This window comes from Eulemur rufifrons, chromosome 4 (assembly GCF_041146395.1).
Source record: "Eulemur rufifrons isolate Redbay chromosome 4, OSU_ERuf_1, whole genome shotgun sequence".
NCBI lineage: Eukaryota > Metazoa > Chordata > Mammalia > Primates > Lemuridae > Eulemur > Eulemur rufifrons.
Window position 1 is genome coordinate 50,746,524 of NC_090986.1, and position 24,731 is coordinate 50,771,254.

Consider the following 24,731-nt stretch of genomic DNA (forward strand, 5'->3'; position numbering starts at 1 on the left):
AGTGATCAGGCCTCCAGTGGTAAGTATAGGTGCTGGCTCTGGTGATCAGAGTGCTTGAGTGGGGGCAGAAGTGACTGCACTGTGGCCCTGCTACTGGGAAGAACAGGATTTCTTTCAGTGGCAGCATCCCTAGGCAGGCAGCTAGGGAGTGCACTCTTTGGCCTTGGTAGTGTCTACGGGCAAAGTAGCCTGTCCTCTGGGCACTTTTCAATGCTTAGCAGCTCCATTGCTAAGGGCTGCAGGATTACTGACGGTGGCTCACACATCAGTCCTGGTCATAGCATCCAGCCACAGCAATGGCTGTGGATAGGGGCTGTCAATGGGGCTCAAGGGATGTGTAGATGCATATGCAGAGGCTGTTGGGCCATAGGGCAGGATGTAGTCTGGTGAGGGCTGGGCTCTCAAAATAGTGCCTTTCTGTAGCTGCTTAGGACTAAAGGGATTGTGTAGGACCCAATGTGAGCTTCCGCTCTGGAGCAATGCTGTTGGCCCCAGGCAGCTTCCTATGTAAGTCTCAGGGCCTGTGAGAGTGAAGGGACTCTCCCATGGGTAGGACTGCAGGAGTCTGTGGTGAGAATGTGGTCCAATGAATGAATGTCTCTCACTTACCCATTGTCTTCATTTAGGGTGCCTCTGCATGCTCCCAGACAACCTCACCTAAGCAGGCTGCCTCACTTGCTTCTTTCCTTGCTTCAGGTGTTTCCTGTTACCTCTCCATTGAATTCCGGTGTTCTCTCTCAGATGATCTATTCAAAGCATGATTATCTATCAGCTATTTTGGTTATTCTTTGTGGAGAAAGTACCAGATGCTGCTAGTCAGCCATCTTGAAGCCCTTCCTGCATTTGCCTATTTATATTTTTAAAAGTTTAGTTACCTGGAGACTTTTTATTAAACCTTTTTAAAGCAAAAAAAAAAAAAAAAAAAAAAAGAAAGAAAAGAAATACGCCTATAAACCCATATAATTTCTCCATAAGAAATATTCTACCAATGGGCTAAGATAGCACAGGGCATAGAAAGATACGCTCTATAATTTTACTTGATTAATTCATCCCAAGCAAATATATACTTCTATTATAAAAGTTTTATTATTAATTTTTATGACTTATTACTGGTCATCAGTGAGGTTAATTTCAGAAGACTGGGATGTGTTACTCTTGTCACTAGAGCATATAGACTTTCCAGTAAGTAGTTCTCAAACTTGCCTGCATATTTGAAATATCTGGAGAGCATTTAAAAAATACATGTTCTGGCCCCACTGCAAAATCATGGAGGATGGGGTCCAGGCATCAGTATATCTTTAACGCTTCACAAGTAATTCTAAAAATTATTGCTTGATTTAACAACCTCCCCTACAGATAATTGGTTTAAATTTATAGTTAGAAGCTCCACGGAGGTCAGAGCAACAAAATTTATTTTCCATAGGCAGGCTAGGAGACATAATCATTCAATGTCCATACCCTAAATTGTTGTTTTAGCATGTCAACTGCATAAACACTATATTGCTGATCTCACTCTCTAACATCACCGATTACTTGAATTCCAATCAGTCTGTCTCCATGATCCTCTTTTAAGGTATTTGAGCCCCTATAATGCATTTATTGTGGGTTTAAGAAAAGGCTTTCTCAAGCTCCACAGTAAATTTCATAGTTCCCTCTTTCTGTCAGTTTATCTGTTGCCAAGGCCTGTACTGTTGATGAATCATCATTCTTGATACCTGAAAAAGATGACCATCAAGAAAACCGAAAATTATTACAATGCTTTGAGTCATGTCCCTTCTACAGTTACCAGAGTGGCCTTCTGGAGATGCTGAAATTATCCATGATCACTAAACACTAACGGTACTTATTCCCATCACCTACAAGGCTACTGCCATTCAAAAGTATTGTTAGTGCAATTAATTAAATCACTACCTCTTTCTTAATCTATGCCATGCAACTGTGTCAATTTAGTTTAATTCATTACATAAATATTTAATTAAACACTAATAGATATCAGGCTCTCTGCTAGAGGATGGCCAGTAACTCTGTTTCTGTAGTTGGCGATACTTGTAGTGCAGTGTCTGCCTTCTGTTGATATCCACAGAAATAACATGACATCACTGCCTTTCCTTGAGTTCATCCCACCGAGGAGAGAGAATTCCTATTTCCACTTTTGTGACATATTTTATTATTTTGGTACAAAAGCATCATTGGCTTGTTATTGGTCTCTACTCACAGCTATTTTGTTTGAAAATAGTTTTTTGACTGTTCTTTCTAACAGTCCACTCCAACCATTCCTAGGGAGTTAAAGGAAAAGAATGTGTGTGTGTGTGTGTGTGTGTGTGTGAGAGAGAGAGAGAGAGAGAGAAATTGGTAGGGACTTTTATTCTAAATGATATGAACCATAGTCTGTTAAATATCTTTTATTTTCTCTCTAAAGTTTAAGGCGCTTGTCATAGAAAAAAATCCTTACAATATCTTCTATTTTATCAGGTTTTTTTGTTTGATTGTTTGTTTTGGGGAGCAGGATGGAAGGTTTTCTAAATCCCTAATGCAAATAGACTCCTGGAGAAATTTTATGGACCATAGAGAAATTATAATTGGGCTTATGATATCACACTTATAATTCAAACAATTATTCAATTTATCACTTTTTTACTGTATTTGTAATTTTAAATTTCAGTACTATTTACTAATGTCTTATACATAATGTACTTTTATTTGCTTTTATAAGGAACTATTTTTAAATTTGTTATTTAACACATGCTATATAACTCACATCTTAATAAATATTTATAATTTTATAGAGAAAGGTGCTTAAGGTTTTGATTGAAGTACATTACATCTGCAGACCAGTCATAAGAATGTACCAGAGTGAGCATTTGTTTCTCACTTGAGAAACAAACATGAATCTTTAAAAGTAAATGAAAACTTGTCATTATCTTTTATTCAGTATTCTAGAAGGACCATTTTATAGTCATTACCTACTCTATATATGTGTTACCAAATTTGGTAATACATTATGTACATATAATATCTGGATTTTTACTATTAGGATTTATAAAAATGAGAACTAGGGACAGAGTAAAGCCTTTTATTTTGAAACCCGGGAAATGCAATGTATAAATAAACAGCAAATGGCAGTGGGAGACCTCCAGCCTCTGCACTGATACAGCCCTTTTCATTTTCTCCCAGGGTCTTGCTGATCATGGGATTGTACCAAATATTCTTAACAGCATGAAATAATCAACGATCCTGAACTAGAGAAAGAGCAAGATCAGTAGTCAAGAAAATGTTCTGATGAATTGAAAATATAGTTATGAAATTTAAGGAACACATCCCTCTCTTTTCCTATGGTTTTATTAAAAATAAATATTCATAAAGTAATTGTTAAAAAGTATTTTAATATGGATTACAACTCAAAAAATCCCACTCTGTACAAACTTTCCTGGAATTGATTTACAACATTTAAATTTCTTAGGTTTAAAACTACAGCGAAGTACCTTCAGGAAGAGCAGAAATTTTAAGTAACCCTTTCATTTGCCCTAAGATCTAAACATGTCAAAAATCTGATTCAAAGAAGGAAATCCTGCCACTTGCAGCAATATAAATGAACATGGAGGACATCATGCTAATGAAAATAACCCAATCACAGAAAAACACCACATGTTCTCATTTATATGTGAAATCTGGTGTATACCTACTTGATGAGTGTGATGCGCACTGCCTGGGGAATGGACAAGCTTGAAGTTCTGCCTGGGGCGGGGATGGGGTGGGGGAGGGGATGGGTGCACACCTACATGATGAGTGCCATGTGCACTATCTAGGGAATGGACACAATTGAAGCTCAGACTCGGGGGGATGGGGAGGCATGGGCAATATATATAGCCTGAACTTTTGTACCCCCATAATGAGCTGAAAAACAAAAAAAAAAAATAAAAAAAAAAAATAAAAAATTAAAAAAAATAATTAAAAACTCGAACTCATAAAGGCACAGAGTAGAAAGGTTGTTGTCATGGCCCATCGGGGGTTGTGGGAGGATTGAAGAGACACTGGTCAAAGGGGTACAAATTTTCAGTTGTAACATAAATAAATGTTGGGGATCTAATGTACAGCATGGTGACTGTAGTTAATAATACTGTATTAAGTATTTGAAATTTGATAAGAAAGCAGATTTTAAGTATTCTACACATACACACACACAAATGGAAACTATGGATGGTGATAGATGTATTAATTTGATTGTGATAATCATTATACAATGCATATGTATATCAAATCATGACATCACATACCTTATAGTTTTATCAATTAAATATTTTAAATAAAATAATATGATTAAAGAAGCAATACAAAATATAATAAACTTCACACTTCCAAAAATTTTCTCCAACTTACTTCAATTTCTTCCTTCATGAAAGTTCTTTCTTCTCATGCCCTTCTCCTATAGTGTAGTCTTAGCACTCCCTCATGTAAGCACTTGCTGGGGGAATGTGCAATGTGGTAATAAATATGTCTACCTCATGTGGGTCTGCAGATTATCTTTGTGAATTTTTAATTTTCAATGAGAAATGTTTAGTAATATACTTTCATTTTAATAATAATTTATTAGTGAAACAGTGTGGGTCTCCTGGATAGACAATTAAAAAAGAAATGCTACATGATTTTCATGTTAGTTAAGATCAAATGATACTTTTCAACACTAGAAAACAAGTGATAATGAAAAATAGCATTACGCCTTGAGTTTACATAAAAGTGTAGTTAGATCAAATGTTACTATTGATTGTCTCAATGTGCTAATACTCTTTAAAGACAAAGTAGATTTTCATAAACAATGGTCCTGAAGGAATCACCTTATCCTATGTCTACAACCCTTCACAAGGTGACCACTGCTGAGTGGTCAGTTTCCCAACCCCTAACAACTGAACTGGCCTTGTTACTCACACTGGCCAATAGAAAGTCACAAAAGTGATACTGCATCACTTTGAGGCCTTATGGTGTCCTGCAGTTTCCATTCTTGCCCCCTAGAAATGCTTTACCACAATGGTTTCTACCAATTGCACAAGTCTGGTTAGACAGAATACTTTCACAAGTCAAGCAAAGTATATTTATTACTCACAGATAGGCATCAAGGATAAACAAACGCCTTGGATCCATGGCAAGCCCAACCCCCAAGACTCAGGAAAAAACTGCCTGGGTTGGATGGAGACTTTGCATGCCTCGTGACACACCATGGCTGAGGGACACCAACAGCACACCTCTGTGGCTTATATACCCTGGGAGCAACTTCGCACTCTGAGTTCAAGTATTGCAGAATATCCTGTTCTGGGAGAAATGAGGACGTAGTCCAGGTTGTTTCAGATACATCCTCCTTATCTCAGGATGTTACTTTCTCTGTATATTCTCAGAACTGCAAATGAGACCAGGGCAAGCTGGGAAATAACAAAATCGGGGACTCTTTGTATTGATGGATATAGCAATTTAAAGAGGCCTATGTTCACCATAAAAATGCATTTTGGGGAAAAGCATTCATCTCTTGCTTTTAGATTTGTTTTTTACTTTATGGTATTTTTGCTTAATTGACTATAAAGTCAATAATCTATTCTTTAATGGAATATTTCATACTCATGGAACTATACTTCTAAGAATAATAATCTAACATTTTGAATTCTCTTTCAGGAGTGGCTTTTGAAGATAAATATTATTGTATTATAGCAACAATCAAAATGATCTCTCTTGCTATTGCTCAAGAGAAAATATTGATGAGACTCTGTAGCTAACTGGTAGGGAGAAGGTTATCAAAAACATTCTCCTTTGTGGGCAGGTAATATGGATGATGTAAATAAGGAACTTACAAGGAAGTGACCCCTTCAATAGTTCATAAACAAGGAAAAAGTTTGGTTATGAACTATTGGGATCCTGAAAACCAGTGTCTGTATTATGGTTATTTATTTTTTCTTTTCAGAATTGTATTTTAAGATGCTTATTTTGACTGAATCTTTGGGTATTCCATGTAAAGAATGATGACCTTTTTATATGTCCCAGATTAGTTATAGAACACTAAAAATAATCATTATCAGTGAATATGACAAAGTGTGATGAGTGGGAAGAAATATTTTCATAATACTTTGCAAGTTAAATTCAGGTAAAGTAAATATAAAACTTCTTTAAGTTTTTTCATTTGCAAAATTTTGAAAAGATATAGACATGATCTCTTAGACAATAATGTAATATAAATGTAAAATTAAAATGCTGATTTAGAAATAAAATATTAAGAGTAGAAATATAGAAATACAAAATATTAAGATCAGTTTGGGTTTTAAAGTTGCATTAAGATCTGCCAGTGAAACAAAACTATAGAGTGCTTTATTATTCTTAAAAAGTATTGTCTTCATATTAAGTAAAGAATAAATATTAATACAATCAGATTCTATAATAAATATTGGCATGCCATGAGACAAAAAGCCAAAGCATTTATTTTTAAATATCTTAATAAATATTATTCTACTGCCTAATCTTTTCACTGTAATACATTTTAATTTGACAATAGAATTATCTCTTTTCTGAATGTTCATGGTATATAAATGTGCAATTATCACCTCAGGCAGACATGTTTATATGTCTTTGATTGTGTCAATGGCAAAAGCAGCATAGAGCCAAAGCTTCAAAAAGTTTAATAGTTAACCGTTTAAAAGAAGTATCACCTTGTAAATTAGCAAGACACCAAAAAAAGTCTGTGTAAGAAATGTCAGAATGAAATACAGCAAAAACCGACTTCATACTGAGAATCTTTATCAGAGTACATAAGTCTTTTCACATGTGGCCAGTTATCCTAGTGTGAGGATCAGAGGGGAAATAATTGCTTAAGGGTGCATCCAGCTGAGTCTCTATTTTATCTTTACATTTATGAGAAAGCAGATAAAGGGCATTGGCCAATCTAGCAAGACCAGAGTTTATGGCTCCTGTTGGATGTTAGTCTTGAACTTAGGTAATACAGGTTCCCTTTCCTAATGAAGTGATAAAATGTGAAGATGAACAACTTAAACCTTTTCTAATCAAAAAATATTTCGAGTGGAATATAAAAGCATCACAATTAGGTAGTCTTTATTTACTTTTCTCTTTTGATTTATTCTGAGGTTATGAAATGAAACCACATTCCATGTTTAGCAAATGGAAAAAGAATAGAACATTTCACTCAATAAAGAACAAGATAATTAAAACAAAATTGAATAAGGAAAAGCAGAGACTAAGGCTACGAAAATACCTTCAATAGAATTGTTTGATTTTCCTGATTCAGTAATATTGTTATTTAAAAGGAAAATTGACTCAGAAAGCTTTAGGTGCTTGCAGAATTTGTCATTCTTTATTTTGTAAGAGGTGATGTCGAAGTTGGTATATAATATTAGGAAGTTAGAAATCAGGAAGCATATCCATTTTAAATTAAAGAAAACAGTTTCAAGGCCGGGCGCGGTGGCTCACGCCTGTAATCCTAGCACTCTGGGAGGCCGAGGCGGGTGGATCGCTCAAGGTCAGGAGTTCGAGACCAGCCTGAGCGAGACCCCGTCTCTACTAAAAATAGAAAGACATTATATGGACAACTAAAAATCTATATAGAAAAAATTAGCCGGACATGGTGGCGCATGCCTGTAGTCCCAGCTACTCGGGAGGCTGAGGCAGTAGGATCGCTTAAGCCGAGGAGTCTGAGGTTGCTGTGAGCTAAGCTGACGCCACGGCACTCACTCTAGCCTGGGCAACAAAGTGAGACTCTGTCTCAACAAAAAAAAAAAAAAAAAAAAAAAAAAAAAAAAAAAAAAAAAAAAAAAAAAAAAAAAAACAGTTTCAAAGAACTTATCATCCATCATACTTTATTTAATGGACCACTGCACAAAAACAAATAAGTAAACATGTGCTTCATATTTATGCATACATTTACCCATAGGCTTTTCTTGCATAGAAATATTCTAAAGTAGCTAAATATTATGTCAATGTGCATATATTATATATTTGAATACATGAAATATCCTAAATTATGACTTCTCAAAAATCAAGAGTATTAGTGGTTCTCTTAATAAGAGGTATTGATTGTTCTCCATTATTAATGATTATACACCAGTGCAGGTAAATATTTTAAGTTTCACATGCACTGATAAGCAAAATGTAATAGGGAATATAATCTTAATAATATGACATTTGATAGATGAAGTTTACACTATCCTACTGTGTTGAAATGTAAATATACTTGTTTAAAATTCAACTATTTGAAAATGTTATACAAACAAATCTACATGTAGATTTAAAAAGTTAGCAGTTAATTTACAATGATGGGCTATAATTGACATTAAGGTAAATTCAGTAGGTTGTTTATATGAATGGATTTATATCTAGATTAACTTTCCTAAAACTGTAAATAATACTTTCTTTTGCTTTGGAGATAATATAAAATTTTGTTTAAATTTTACTGAAAAATACAGTGTTTATAATTCTATATGAATACATCAATGACTGCAATACTCAAAGGGAATCTATCTAGAGTATTAACTGTCAACTATATTTTAATCAGTTTAGCATAACGTCATGACAAGGTCAGTGAAAATGACTTTCAAAGTATTTAGAATATAATTAATTCTGGAAAATTTTATGTTTTAGGAGAGAAGTGTGATTAACAGGAATAGTACAGAATTCAGAGAAAAGAAAAAAATAAACGATTTTCATCCCAGCTGAGCTCTCAACTGGGAGTGAGATTTTGGGACTATTGACCTAACTTTATTTAATGTCAGTTACTTATTTGTAAAATAAAGATAAATGAGAATTATTATACATGGCTGTTAGTAGCATTTACATATTAATTTTTACATACAATATGCTTAGTAGAAAATAAAATTACTTTTTGCCTATTTTCTTTCTTTTTCTTTAAAAGAAATCAGCCTTTCTTAAATCTTTTTTGCAATTCAAATGTAGGAGATAACTTAACCAAGCATAAAAATATTTGGTATTTTACTTGTATCAATATGGTTTTACATTTGTAAAGTTGGAAATTGGAAAGAAGAATTTTAAGTCAGCATGAAGAATATAATTGTCATTGTGAAAGTGAAGTATCTAAAGAAGAAGCTTAACTCCAAAAACTAAGAAGAACTGTTATTGGGCCATCAAGATCATGTTCACAGTCTCCTCGATGTCTAGATGTTAAAGGCTGAGAAGAACGTATACACTTAAACACACACAAACACACTTCATCTTCTGCATAATCTTTTTATGATGCTCATTTCCTTGAATTTTCAGTCTGTAAATAATGTAATCACATATACACATATGACCAGAAAGTGTCACGATGTACTAAGAGTGAATGTATAAAAACAGGCTTTAAAGGCCTAGTGAATGCTAAAACTTACTAAAATTTGTTTTGCTTTCCACCGAATCCTGTTATAACATTTCATTCTTTTGCAATCAAATGAAACAAACTTTTTTGCCCTTTGATTTTTGTTTATTCTTTCACTCACCCACAATGATTCTCTTATGAATACTTTCATCAGTGAAGGCATAGCTTGGATTTTTTATAGTTAAGTCTGTATTTTACAACTCAAATTTTACATGTCAAATTAGAAAAGACATGCGTGTTTCTCCATCCACACATTTATGATAAAAGTACAGGTTATGAAGAGCACAACTTGTCTGTATACTGTTTATTTCATACGTATGTATTCTTTAGAATATATCATTGCATGATGTGTTGAATTGCAGTAATTACTTTCTAATTATGATGCTACAGGTCTAAGGATGAATGCGAGGATCACTGATAAGAGGTGAGCCTGGCTTCATTATGACATTATTTAGCAACTAACTCTCTACTTTCAAATTCTTATTATTTGAGAAAATAATCCTTATGCTTAAAAGGATAATTGTTAAGAATTTCTGTTAAGTAAAGCTAAATACATCATTAACTTCTTCTATATTTATTTGAATGTTAAACAGCACTTAAAATTATTGCAGACCTAAATTCATTAATGTGAGTAAATCTTAAGAGCAAAATGTTAAGTAAGAAAGTACATTGTTTGAAATAAATAAAATATAAATAAATATAACATGATGAAATTTATTAAGAAAAAATTTTTAAAAGCACTACTATATGTGTATTGCTCAAGGATATATATTTAATGACTATGTGAAACATGAATAAGAAAGTTGCATAGCAACACTAGAGAGGGAGAGGATGAAGTGGGAATGATTCAGGAGAGAAGATTTTGACTCTTTCTTTAATATTTTATTTAGAAATAATATAAAGCAAGCATATCATATGCTTAAAATGTTTGAATTGAGAAAGTCAGTACTGGATATCTATTATATTATGCTATTTTATTTTATATATTTGACATAATTATAACTTAAAATCTTTATTTTAGAGTACTTTAAAAAGTAATGTGCAATTAAATTCTTAGAAAAGCACTGTAAAGAAAATATTATTTTCTTCATATTATAGAGTATACTGAGTTCATTGAATTGAAGTGATTGCTTTAATTGTCTCCACACCAAATACAGTTTTTCATAAATTGTTATAATATTACAAAATGAAATTTTTATGCCATTATTATTGCATAGTATGTTAACAGGAGATATCTACTCATCAGTTCATAAAATTGCATTCAAAATTTTTACCAAAAAGACAAATGTTTTCATAGCCTTCTTTCTTCTAAAAGCATCTATAACTTGGAGCTAAACTAATTTCTTATAAAATACTCTAGTATAAATTGTATAATTTGATATTTTAAAGATCGTATAGACTTAAGCCACTCCAAGGACATTGAAATTACAGAAGCTTCTTAAGAACCAGAAAAGTTCTTCCTGGTTTACTAGTAGAAATGTGCTGTTGAAGAATAAAGTGCACCCATGATTATGTGTTTTAAGACATAACTTGAATTTGAAATTGGACCATAAATTAAGTGGTAAAGATGAGAGTGTGGCAGGGGATAGAAGACAATAACAAATATCCTCTTTTTAATATATTTAATATATTTTATTTTATTATTTTTATATTTTAATATATTTGATATGTCATACATATTTGATGTATTTGTCCTCTCTTTACCTATTGTTTTCATAAATATGACATTATATGACCTGACATTTTCATACACTATAAATCAAACATACATTAAGCATTTTATCAAAGTTAGAATCTAAATATCTATAGAAATTAAAAGACTGAATATAAAACCCATTACATATTAAGCATTTCTAATCTGAAATCCAAAACGCTCCAAAACATGAAACTTTTTGAGTGATGTGACACCACAAGTGGAAAATTTCACCCTGATCTCATGTGACGGGTGGCAGTCAAAATGAACAATTCATAATTTATTCAGTGGTCCTAAGAAAGAAAAAAATAAAAGACCTTCCCAGCCCACTTCAGCTGTGAGATAGCTTTTCCACACACTCCCACAGGGCTAATAAAATGGCACATGTACAAGCTGGACACACCAGTGGTAGGTTCTCCATAATACCCCATATGGGACAAGAGTACGTGCATTACTCATTGTGATTTTTTTGCTTATTCTCTGCTCTCTGATGTAAAGAAATTATTGAAAATATTAGAAAGGCTTACAGATACCTCCATGGGTAAGAGCAACTAGAAAAAGAGGAAGAATTTATGTTTATCTATGGTTTGATCAAAAGTCGAGTAGTTGGAGAAACTGGACAAAGGTGTGAGTACGAAACATCTTATAGAAGAGAATGGTGTTGGAATGATCACCATATATTATATAAGCAGAAGAAACAGAAGGATAAACTATTGAAGTTATATGCTGAATGTGATCAACAGATGGTAATGAAAAATAAAAAAACACTGAGTAAAGCTAAAAATGAAGATCTCAATCTCTGTATCACTGAACACATGCCACTTAGTGATATGCTGATCGTTAAACAAGCAAAGATTTATCACGATGAACTGGAAATTGAAGGGAACTGAAAGTATTCAACAGGCTGTTAGCAGGAATTTAAGAAAAATACAGCTCTCAATTTTTTGAAATGTGTGGTGATAAAACATCTGCTAATGATGAAACACGAAAAAATTCATTGAAAGTTTGCCAAAGGCATCACTGATGAAAATCTGATGCCAGAACAAGTCTATAATGTAGATGAAACATTGCTATTTTTGTGTTATTACCCACAAAAGACATTGGCTATAGCTGATAAGACAGCCCCTACAAAAATTAAGGATGCTGAGGACAGAATAACTGTGCTTGGACATGTGAAATACAGCAGGCAGGCTGAAGTGGAAACTTGCTGTGATAGTCAAAAGCTTGAACACTGACAGTTTTCAAATATTAAATTTCTTACCAGTCCATTATTGTGCTAATAAAAAGGCATGGATCACCAGGGACATCTCTTCTGACTGGTTTCACAAACATTTTGTACCAGCAGCTCATGCTTACTGCAGGGAAGCTGCACTGAATGATAATTGCAAGATTTTGTCATTTCTTGACCACTGTTCTGGTCATCCTTTGCTGAAATTTTCATCAACAATGTTTATGCCATGTACTTTCCCCCAAATGTGACTTCACTAATTTAGCCATGTGACCAAGGTATCTTTAGAGCAATGAAGAGTAAATATAAAAACACTTTGGACACAGCACAACAGCAGCAGTGAACAGATGTACAAGTGTGGAAGGTTTTCAAAAAGAGATGAGCATAAAGGATGCCATATATGCTATTGCTAACACTTGAAACACAGTGAGTAAAGACACAGTTGTGCATGCCTGGCCTGCAACGATGTTCAGTGATAATGATGAACAAGGTGGTGACTTTGAAGGATTTTATAAGTCAAGTGAGAAAAAAAAATGACACTAAATCTTACCTATACAAAAAATATACCTTCAAAGTCCATAAGTAAGCTAGAGGAAGTGGATACTGAGGAAGTGTTTAAGAGTGATAATGAGGCTTCGGTTGCGCATTCATTGACCAATAGTGAAATAGCCGAAATGGTTCTGAATCAAGGTGATCATGATAATAGTAATGATGAAGATGACATTGTTAACACCGTAGAAAAAGTGCCTATAGACAACACGGTAAACATGTGTGATGAGCTTATTGAAGGACTGGAGCAGCATGCATTCATAACAGAACAAAAAGTCATGTCAGTTTATAAAATCAAAGAGAGGCTTCTAAGACAAAAAGCCATTGTTAATGAGGCAGATGACTCAGGAGGAAACATTTTAAAAAGCCGCCAGCAGAATGCCTTCTCATCCCTAGCGGACCCACTTCCAGGTCTCTCAGCTCTTTCTATCAACTGTTTCTGATGTTTCTTTCCATCTAAAAAGATAAAATAGTGTATACAGTAAACTTTTGATTAAAACACAGCATCATGGGTGGGGACTGAAAGCCCGCTGTTGTTTGTTGTTGCTATTGTTTAACAGCTGATACAGGCAGTCTAGTGATGCTACTACACTGCTTACTTACCCTGAACATATTATTTTTTCACTGTATTAATACTATGTCATATTTTTTATGGTTAAGAACTTATGTGTGAATAATTGTAAGAAAATGATTGCTTGTCAGTAGCATATCAATTCAGTCAGGAATGATGATGATGTCAAAAATACACTGATTGTCCACACAGTGGCTGAGATATTGATACCTTTGGTTTCTGATAATCCAATGTACACAAACTCTGTTTCTTGCAAAAAAATTATCTTAAAATATTATTTAAAATTACCTTCAGGCTATGTGTGTAAAGTATATATGAAACATAAATGAATTTTGTGTTTAGATTTGGGTCCCATCCTCAAGATAGCTCTTTATGCATATGTAAATATTTAAAACAAAAAAAATTCAAAAATCCAATGCAATTCTGATCCTAAGCATTTCAGATAAGGGATATTTAATATGTATGTATAAAATGCCAATTAAAAAAGAAAATAGAAATGACAGCTGAGAGGAGGAAAAAATTTTACTTCATTAGTATAATAAAAGTAGCAAAAGAAGAAAATTGAGGTATTACTGTGCTAACCTGCAGTTGTGCCACCATTGGCCTCTCAGAAGTGTTTAACAAAATTGCCAAGGAATTGTTCCTGTAATACTTAAAGGCTGTAGAGATACTTTCAGCCTAATTAATGTGGAGCTAACATAGGTGACATGCAAGACATTAGAAGGATATAATTGCTCTGTATTGTTTGGTTCTGTGTCACCAATCATTATTATTGCAAAAGTGGAAAAGTGAGAAAGGTACAAATCTTTTGTGCTTAATGCATTGCCAAAAGGTGAGGGGTTGGTTATTGCTAATTCTATCAAAAGGGAGAAGCATCTTACTGTGTAACGTGTATTTACTATGTATTTATACACACATTCCAGCTTTTGTCATAAGTTAATGTACGTGTGGATGTAGGCATATGCATACATTCACACTGAATATATTGAATATAGATAGTTCAATCCTGGAAAGAGAAGATTTGAAAGGGAAGTGAAATTAAGATTTATTGAGTTTGTGACAAATACCAGTGGATATAATAGACATTGCATACTATTTTAAATATTTTATGTAATATTTATGAGCGAGGTTACCATTATTATTCCAATTTTAGAGATTAAAAACGCTGAGTCACAGTTTTATTAAGTACTAGAGGAAGACTACCCAGCAAGTAGCTAAGGTTTATTTAAAGGAAAACTCATATTTTCTCTCTAGCCCACACTTCATCTAACATATTGTAATGTATTAAGTTGGAAAATCAAGAACTATTAGGAGGTGGTAACAGTCCTGTGTTTAAACCCAATCCCACAATTTATTGTTTCCCACATTTGCCTATATTTTCTGAAACTTTTTCCCTATCTGAAAAAAGGGAAGTGTGAATACTAGTCTTGTAAGAGTGATTTTACCCTCCCCTCAAAGTTATCAATGGAGGAACAAAAAACCTAACGGCAACATATAACAGATTAAAAATGAAATGATATCCATTGTTAGATTATATTATTCATGTACACCTCTTGTTTACACTTTAGTTTTTTTCCACAGGAAAAAAACGCAAGTTTTGATGTAAAGGTTTTGTTTTATTAATGTCCTATAAGCTTATTTTAAAAATATTTAGCTGGCCATTTTATTCTATATTTTACCAAGAATTATTTATAACTATGCAATATGTATTAAGTTAGTACCTTTCTTTTTCATCACATAAATGATACAGAAAAGTAAAGATAGAATAAAAATCGGATTTTATAGATTAAACACAATTCAAATTATTTACTCTTTTTTGTTTTGTTTTGTTTTTATTGGTGCTACTAGAAATCTAATAGGTTCAACTACATAAAGACTCTTTCCATTTGTATTAATTTTCAATTAAATATTATATTCAGTTTAATTATAAAAGTGTTAAATTTCTAATACTTCCATATATCACCCACAAACAATGAATGAGCATACGTGACATGATGGCCAGGAAAAAACAAGTCTCAGGTAGACACAGATGCCAGAGAGACCTGCCAAAAGGTTATCTATGGTAACAAATGTGCTTTTATCAAAAAGTCCCCAAAACAACAGATGCTGGCATAGATGTGAGAGAAAGTAGCACTTGTCCACTGTTGGTGGGACTGCAAACTAGTATAACCTCTATGAAAAGTAGTATGGAGATACTTCTAAGAACTAAAAGTAGACCTACCATTTGATACAGCAATCCCACTACTGGGTATTTACCCAAAGGGAAAAAAAAAACATTTTATAAAAAAGACGCTTGCACTCTAATGTTTATAGCAGCACAATTCACAATTGCAAAGATGTGAAAACAACCCAAGTGCCCATCAATACATAAGTGGATTAATAAAATGTGGCATATGTATACCATGGAGTATTACTCAACCACAAAAAATGGTGATCTAGTATCTTTTGTAACTATCTGGATGGAACTGGAGACCATTCTTTTAAGTGAAGTACTGCAAGAATGGAAAAATACACACCACATGTACTCAATACTAAATTGGAACTAATCAATCAACATTTATGTGCACATATGGAGGTAAAACTCAATGGAAACCAAGTAGGTGGGGGTAGGAGAGGATGGGTAATGCACACCTACTGGGTACAGTGCATACTATCTGAATGAAGGATACACTTATAACTTTGACTCAAATTGTACAAAAGCAAATTATGTAACCAAAACCTGTATGCCCCCGTAATATTCTGAAAGTGAAAAAAAAAAGAAAGTCATAACTCTTATAATGACCTGAAATTGTAATGCTGGCACATTTATTTATTTGTAAAATTATTATTTTTTGTCTATATCTGCTGCATGCCTGTAATTCCCAAGAGGTTAAATACTTTGTCTTGTGTACTGTCATATCGCTAATGGTTGGGAAAATGCCTGGAACCAAATGAGCGCTCACTAATGATATTCACCATGTGAGTGAGTGAATGTGTATGTGTTACAGAGAGATAGAGAGACAGAGAGACAGAGAGAGACAGATCTTAAAGTCCAATTTCATCATTTCAGGCAAGAGCCACCATAAACAGTATATACGAGGTTCTAGGAAGAAATGAAATTATAGTTTTATTTTGGAATAAGTATTCACTGATTTTAAGAGATGTCACCTATACAGAAGAAGATTAGTTGGAAGTTTAGCATTCAAGTAAAAATAAATCAGCATAGCTGAAAAAATATATCTGCTTAAGTTTTGAAACCTAGGAAAAAAAACAACAGCTTACCTATATCAAAATTTAGCTATTTAACAACAATTTTCCACTTCCATTTATTTTTTATTTCATTACTATGTGTGTGCATATATATATATATATATATGTGTGTGTGAGTATTTATGTATATATATATGTATATAGTAAATTTGCAGCATAACTTAGGACTATCTTAAATTATTCTCAAGTTAACACAGTAAATGGGGAAAAAGCAATGACATTGCTTTTACACCAAAAAGCTAAGAAGTTATCTGAACATTAATAGCAATGAGGTATTTCAATGCATTGTTTAAAAATCAAAAGAGAAGTGATTGATGCCTATTTTAAGATGAGGCAAATAAACACTTGAGAATCTCCTAATAATTCCACAATTAAAAGTATAATTTAAAATGATATTTAAAACACGGATATTATCACAGTTGCTTCACAAGTGGGTGAAATTCACTGTCTATCTTAATGAACCAAAGCAGGAAAGTGTTTCAGGAGTTGATCACTGCTGAGCAGCTCCTGCTAACTTTGTTCTAATTTTTGAAAATAATTGTTGTTTGCTAAATTATGGGATACATGATAAATGGTTTTATTAGTTTAGTTTTAAGAAATATGAATAAAAAAGAATGTGCTTTTTAATTTTGTCAAGATTTTCAACTCAAAGGAATATGTTAATTAGGAAAACTATTTGTTTCTCTTCTAACAAGTAGGTATCTATCTCCTGTGGTTCACTATTTCCCAGATTTAATATCAGGATATGATCCTAGTTTTAAACTCCTTCAATCCCCTTGATGGCTAGAATATTTTTCAGAATTACTATTATAATTTCTTAGAGCATTTATCAGAAGCTTAGTGTATTATTTCAGGCTGAAAATATATCAGTGAAAATGTAATTGCAATCTTCATAGCATCAAGGTAGAAATACCCTAGAGTTCATGATTGGTCATTCTCACTCATGAATATATCATACTGGGCTGATGGGCTCCCTTTCCTAGAAAACGAATTTTCTTTTTGACATGGTCCTTCTGAGTAACTAATACCTTATCACAAAGAATGACACTAATAATGGAAATTTCAGGCCTTGAACATTTCATCACTGACATAACCTGGTATGTGTGATACATTATTAGGGAAAAAAAAAGCTTATGAGTTGCTCAGTAATCAATCAATAAGCATTTATAACTATTATCATTTGCTTATCAGTCTGTGTCATGCTGTAGTGGAGGGAAAATCTAAGCTGTGCTTCCTCTCCTGAAGGCGATTGCAATTTAGTGATATCTATTATACCATAGCAATTGAATGAGTAAAATTATTCAACAAGGCTCTTTCTGTTTAACTTTCTCAACGAATGTCCTTGAAGACAATTAGTTTTATTTTAGTTATTTCCCAAGAAGTGCTAGTCAATCCAGTATTTCAATTATCATCCCTATTCATATCATTTCTAAAAGATATCTATAAATTTCACCTTTCTTTAATATCCCAGAACCCTATTTTCATATTTAATATATTTCATTTATTCAACAGATGTATTTATTAATCACCCATTTACATGCACCTCTCTAAGCTCTGCGACAATATCTTTCCCAGTTTTTATAGCTCTGTAACTTTGATTCTAGATCACTGAAATGTGTAATAACTTTGGACATCAAGTCAGGCAATTATAGACATTTAAATTATTTATTACAAGCCCTTAGACAATTAATTTTCATTTACCAATTATTGCTTTCTAAAAGTTTTGTCAAGATTTACTCTCCCTAGAGTTTCAAATAACTTTTTAAAAATTTAACTCTACCAATTTTTCTATAATATTTTCAGAAAATACACATGAAAAAATCTATTTCCTAGTGTTGTTATGTGATTTTTATCTCTAATTTCAACTTGTAAAAAAACTTTTGGCTTTTATTCTGTATACATTATTGTCATCAAGATAGTTTTTATTTAGTCGAGTAGGCATACTCTTTCCCTCATAAATATGTGTTTGGCTCTACCGTTGATAGCTTCACAGCAAAACAAGGTAGCATTACCTCCTTCTTTCATTTCAGCTTTCTTTTCTCACAGACATTGGCCTGTAGCTCTGAGTTTATTATTCATCTGCATCATTTATCTATCCCCCAAATTGTGGCAAAAATCTGCACATCTGTCTACCCTTTCCTTTATTTCCCCTTTTACTATCAACTTTCTTTCTTTCTTTTTTCTAATCAGTCACCCTCAACTTTCATATTTTAGTGCTAAAATTCATATGGCTGAGGAAGAGATGTAGAAAAATAAGCACTTATAAATGCATTTTTAAGTAAAGAAAATATTTTATTGAGTAAGGATTACTAGATTGTTCTGGTAGAATTTACCTTATTCTAGTTTGTGGAACAGGTCACTTATTAAGATAATTAGAATTTCTGTGATACCCTCTCTCTGATAAATAGATTTCTCCCTTTATCAGTGAATTCATTAGCAAAAAAAGAAAGAATAATTTGTCCTTTCTCTTTTACAGGCATTATGTCCAGGCTGTCATGTTGTGATTTTATGCTATCTTTGTCCTACAATGCAGTGTTAAGTTTTGTGTTCTGTGGCTTGTGGGAGCAACAGGTAGTGGGATGAATTAAAGTGGGTTATCTCAGGGGCTGAACAAATTGAACTACAGTGATTTGATGTAAGAGACAGGTGTAGGAAGAGATTAGAAGTAGAGTTGGCAATCCTGACCTGAGACCACTAAGGGGTTTGAATGCTGCCTACTTAAATAATCCAAAATAATTTGCATATGTATGTCTTTGTAGAGACTAAAAATGAATATTTAGCACTTTTTCCTTGAGATTCTAAGCAAAGGCCCAGTTGGCTGGATGTTGCTAGGTGGAGGACCATCATACCAGGAGAGTTACCCTTGAATTTTGAAGGAGCCACGCCGTCCCAGGAAAGGAGCAGCATGTCAGCAGTGAAAACAATGAGTAGAAGGTCTTCCCATTTCCCTGAAGTATATAAGCTTCAGGAGGCTCAAATGCTTTCGAGGGGCAATGTCCATAAACAATTTAAGGTTCACTGTGGAGGGAGTGAGGAGGGCAGGACAGATGTATTTTGCTTAGGAAAAAAAATGCAATATTTCTTTCACCTGATTATTCTTTTACAAGTACTAATTACCCTTGAATTTTAGTATCTGATTAGGGAAGTTGTCATATTAAATCAGAGTGAGCTACCTTAGAAAACTGGCACTTTTGGGGCCTCTAAAAGGAAAAAGCAATGCTGTGCTATGTGTTCTAAAAAGATTATTAAATATAGGAATGAAATAATGTTTACACAGCACAATTTATGTATACATTATGGGTGCTATCTCATTGTTTTTCTTAATTTGAAGGACCCCAAAGAATAATGAGCAACTTATGATAATATGTTTAGGTATTAGACCATTTGGTTATACTCTTTTGTGAAGTAACTGTTCAAGTCACAGCTCATGTGACTGTATACACACACACACACACACACACACACACAGATTTGCATGTTTTTTAACTTATTTTAAAATTGTGATTACTTATATTTTGTTGCTGTAAATATCTTCTCTCAGTTGTGGCTTGCCTTTTTAATTTTCTTAATGATTTCTCTTAATGACCAGAAAATTTTAATTTTAGTTAGATTCAAAGATTCAAATATTTTCTTCTAGGTTTAATCCTTGTTGTGTCCTGTTTTAGAAATCTTGGCCTATCCTAAAGATGTGAAGACATTCTCCTAAATTTTCATCTAGAAGTTTTATATATTCACTTCCATATTTAAGTTTATGAACTATCTAAATTAATTATTATTTATGGTATCAGGTTAAAATTCAAAGGTTTGTTTTGGTCTAATATGAATATCAAATTTCTCTAGCATGACTTTTAAAAATAAGTTATACTTTATATGTATATATCATATAAGAATATAGAGATAAGTCTATTTCTAGACTCTCTTTTTTTCCATTAGTGTATGTTCTATTTTTGATTAATACTACATTGCCTAAATTATTGCAGCTTTATAGAAAGTCTTGCTATATGGTAGTACGTGGTCTCCAACTTTGGTCTTTTTCAAGATTGACTTGGCTCTTTTAGTTCCTTAGGATCTGTTTGAAATTTCCACAAAAAATAAAACTACAACCAGGCAAACACATTTTTAAAAAAGAAAACTTTCTATGACATAAAATATCAGCAGATTTAGAAAAACTTCTCACTTATGCAATTAATAATTAAATTGTTTCATTTAGAAAAAATATTCAAATTGACTTAAGGAAAGGGTTAATGAGAGTGTTGTAGAAGAAGGAACAAAAAATGATAAATTAGAAAAGAGAGAGTAATCCACAGATATTAATGCAAACTCTTTAAGGAGAAAAGGAAACAGGAAAATACATAGCAAACCTAATTACAATTTTAAAAAAAAATAAGTTTCAAATCAGAAAAGAGCATGAATATGTACAGAGGCCACTCACAATGTATAATAAATTTCAAAGTATACTAATATGTTTAAAAATAATATTTTAATTTTTGTGACTTAGGTGGCAGGAACAAAATGTCACAAAGCAAGAATAATAATGATAGAATAAAGAAACAAACAGAGAAAGAAGATGAAAAGAGTTATTTTATACGTTAGAAAACTTTGAGGATTGTAATACATATTATGAAGCTATGAGAATCATTACATCACTTTATGCAAGTGGAATTTAAATTCAGAAAATGCTATCATTCATTTTTCTTTTTCAGTGTCTTTATAAAATAAGTAAATTGATGGTGCATTCCAATTTGAAGTACAGTGAACTTGTAAGTTTAGGGAAACAAGAGATTAGATATATCTTACTAAATTGATGAACTATTCATTCTAGAAAAACAAAAATTTTAACCAAACATTATAGAACCGTCAGAATCTGAAGTAAATGGTGATAATGTGTACAGTGTAATGAATAATTTGAATAAAAATATATTTTAAGCAGAAGCTAGGTATTAAAATTAAAGCTTTTTAAAATTTATTTAAAGTATTAAAGCAAACAATATGCACAGAAATGTGTTTGTACAAGCACTGTAAAAGGACATAAATATTCATTAACAGAAAGTGTTGAGGCATCATTCTGTACTTAGATTATGCTTATTCAATCTCGCCATGCTTCTAATTATTCTTCATTTAACTACTTGTGTCTCAGAGGTTTTCTGATATAAAGGAAAATTGCAGCTTGAGGCAAAAACCAAATGCTCAAATGCCTTCTAATTCATACACCTGGACATACTTTCTCAACTTACGGAAGCACTTTTGTGAATTACCACTGCTTCAGTGAAATGAGGTGAAAAACTAACTTTGCTTTTACATCAGGCATCCTCTTCAAGGGAACATTAGGAACTCAATGATGATATACTTTAATTCTTCATTTATCATATTCACCAAAATCTTAAAGTAATTGCATGCTATTTTCCATATAAACACAGCACACCCACCTCCTTGGATATTCTCGAAGTAAAATCACAAAGTTTACCTGTGAAAACACCATTATATTAAGACCTGCGGATAAGAGCAGCTCTTAGCATTGTTTTATTAATATTTGCTTACATAAAAATCTAATATTACAAACATTAATTGTCTATGTAATATCATTATATGTAAAAGAGGTCATTTCTCAAGCCACTTTTTCTCCAAACTAATTATCATCAAATAAAATCATGCTTCATCACTTTATAAGAAAAGTAGGGATTTATTAAACATATAAGCTTAGAGGATTTTCACAACTTATAAGTGAATACTGACATAAAAGTAAATCTACCTTGATGTGTCCCTGTCTTACTTGTCTCTTCTTGGAGATTTTTCTGTAACTTTTCTAATCCTCTTTTGTCCCCTCTCTTAACACTTTCCCAATTCCACACATTTTGATTTAATTAAAAAATGGGATTAAGGGAACATGACTTTTTTTTTTGTTTATGTCTGTGGAATGATAGAGATTGTTTATTTTAGCATGCTGACATTATTCCGTTTTCTAGAAGACCATGGTTTCTAAAAGGTGAGACCATCACTCCTACGTAGGAAAGTAATAAATTGGATACTTTTGTTTAGTAACTATATCAATAGTAACAAAGGTTGAAGCCATAGAAAATATTGCTTTAATTACTTAATTCTAGTTATATATGGGTGACATTAAGGAATTTCACTATATAAGTCACGAAATGTTAATTTTAATGAAGATTTCAAGCTAAGTTTTAAAAAAGCTTATTTTCCCACAAACTAAGGTGAGAAAATGACTAAGTTCTAAATATATGAATGTTTGCATATATCATTGTGTCTAGAGTTATTAAATAAATACCTTAAGAATATTAAGAGAATTAAAATAAGTTTTAATAATTAAGATAAGATATTTTTGACCTAGAATATGATTAAGTTTGTTGTGGGAGCACTCATGTAACAGGGAAAAAAGATTTCATTAAAATGTAAAAGATGCAAACATTGTGGTCAATAACTTATAAATCTCATGGATTTTACAATTGCCTTGTGGAATAAATGAGGAGAATAAAAGTGTTGACACAGCTTGATGAGTTGATATTTTTCAATGCTTACTTTAGAAGAGTGCCTGATGCAAGCTATTTGGCAATTTTGCCAAGTTTCTAATTTCTGAACTCTCATTTGAATTAAACTGTCTACCAACCTCTGGCACAAGGAGACATATTACAAAATCTAGATTAAGTTGATGGAAAACACATTTTAACTAAACAGCTTTTTTTTTCTAAATTTGCTGTAGTTAAGAGAAAGTAAAATCTCCAGCGACTAAAAAGAAATTCTGCTATTCAAAAATAAATGATTAATAGTTAACTCATATACTTTATAGCTATATTCACTATTTCTATTTTTTAAAATATTTTGTCTTGTATAATTATTCAAGGATAACACTAAATGGTTATATTCTAAGATGTAGTGTTTATGAAATTACAATAAATAAAAAATGCTAGTCTACTTTCTTAGTTGAAGATACTGGGAGAAGACACAATTTTTTGCTCAGCTGATACTACTGAAAAAATACCGTTTGAACGTTAAGCCTTTTTCTGACCTGTGCTCCCTAAATCTGCTCAATGAATTCAGACAAATGTCCTAGCATCATAAATGCATTTTTCTTTAACCCAACGGTGTTCTTATCTCTCAGTTCCTTCACCATCTGGCATATTTTTTCAAGGTGACTCATTAACGTATAAATTCTATTTAAGAAACACTTGAGCATGACGCAAAGCTTTTCAAAGAAAATATGCATTAACAAACAAGGTGTATTTTCTAACATAAAAAATTCTATAAAGGTCACTATATGTTGGACTAGAATTCTTAGTATTGATGTACTTAACCTAAATTCTAAATAATTTAAACAGTTGTGACAAACACACAAAAAAAATATTGCAGGCATAAAAAAAGTACATTTAACAGAGAATTAATTAAATAAATCAAGATGAACTTGAAAAATTCCAGAGAACTGAATAGAAGGTCAAAAAACAAATATCCTTCTGAATATAAGCAAACATTTTTAGTGCCAAAACTGAAAATGAGTTTTCATGCCTGAAGAAGCTATAGGTATGACCTGATATTTATATAAACATGTTATAGTAATGGACTGAGGGAGTCAGTCTAGAAACTGATTGGTTTGGGTAGAATATGAAATAATTATGTTCATGTACATGATTAATCTTCCCTTATACCAGGGGTGGAGAATTTGGGGGTTTAAGGCCACGTGTGGCATTCTAGGTCCTTAAGTGTGGCCTTTTGACTGAACACAAATTTTACAGAACAAATCCTCTCATTTTTATTAATACATTTTTGTCTTTTATATTTCTATTTTATTTTTAAAATTAACATATTTAAAATATCAAAGAATAAAATAAGTTTCAACAAAATAATCCTCCCAGATTGACCAGCACAATTAGAACATTGGCAAGACATAAGGCTAAACTGATGTCAGCTATGCTTATGATTTAGTTCTAACTTCTCCTGCCACACTGACGCCACTACCGCATGAGGCTGGTTGGCGACAGTGTATGGGCATGCCAGTCTGTTATCAGCTTTTGACAAGGGTGCACTGTGTTTCTGTTTGAACTGGAATTTGTGAGTAGTTGCACAACTCAACAGCAAT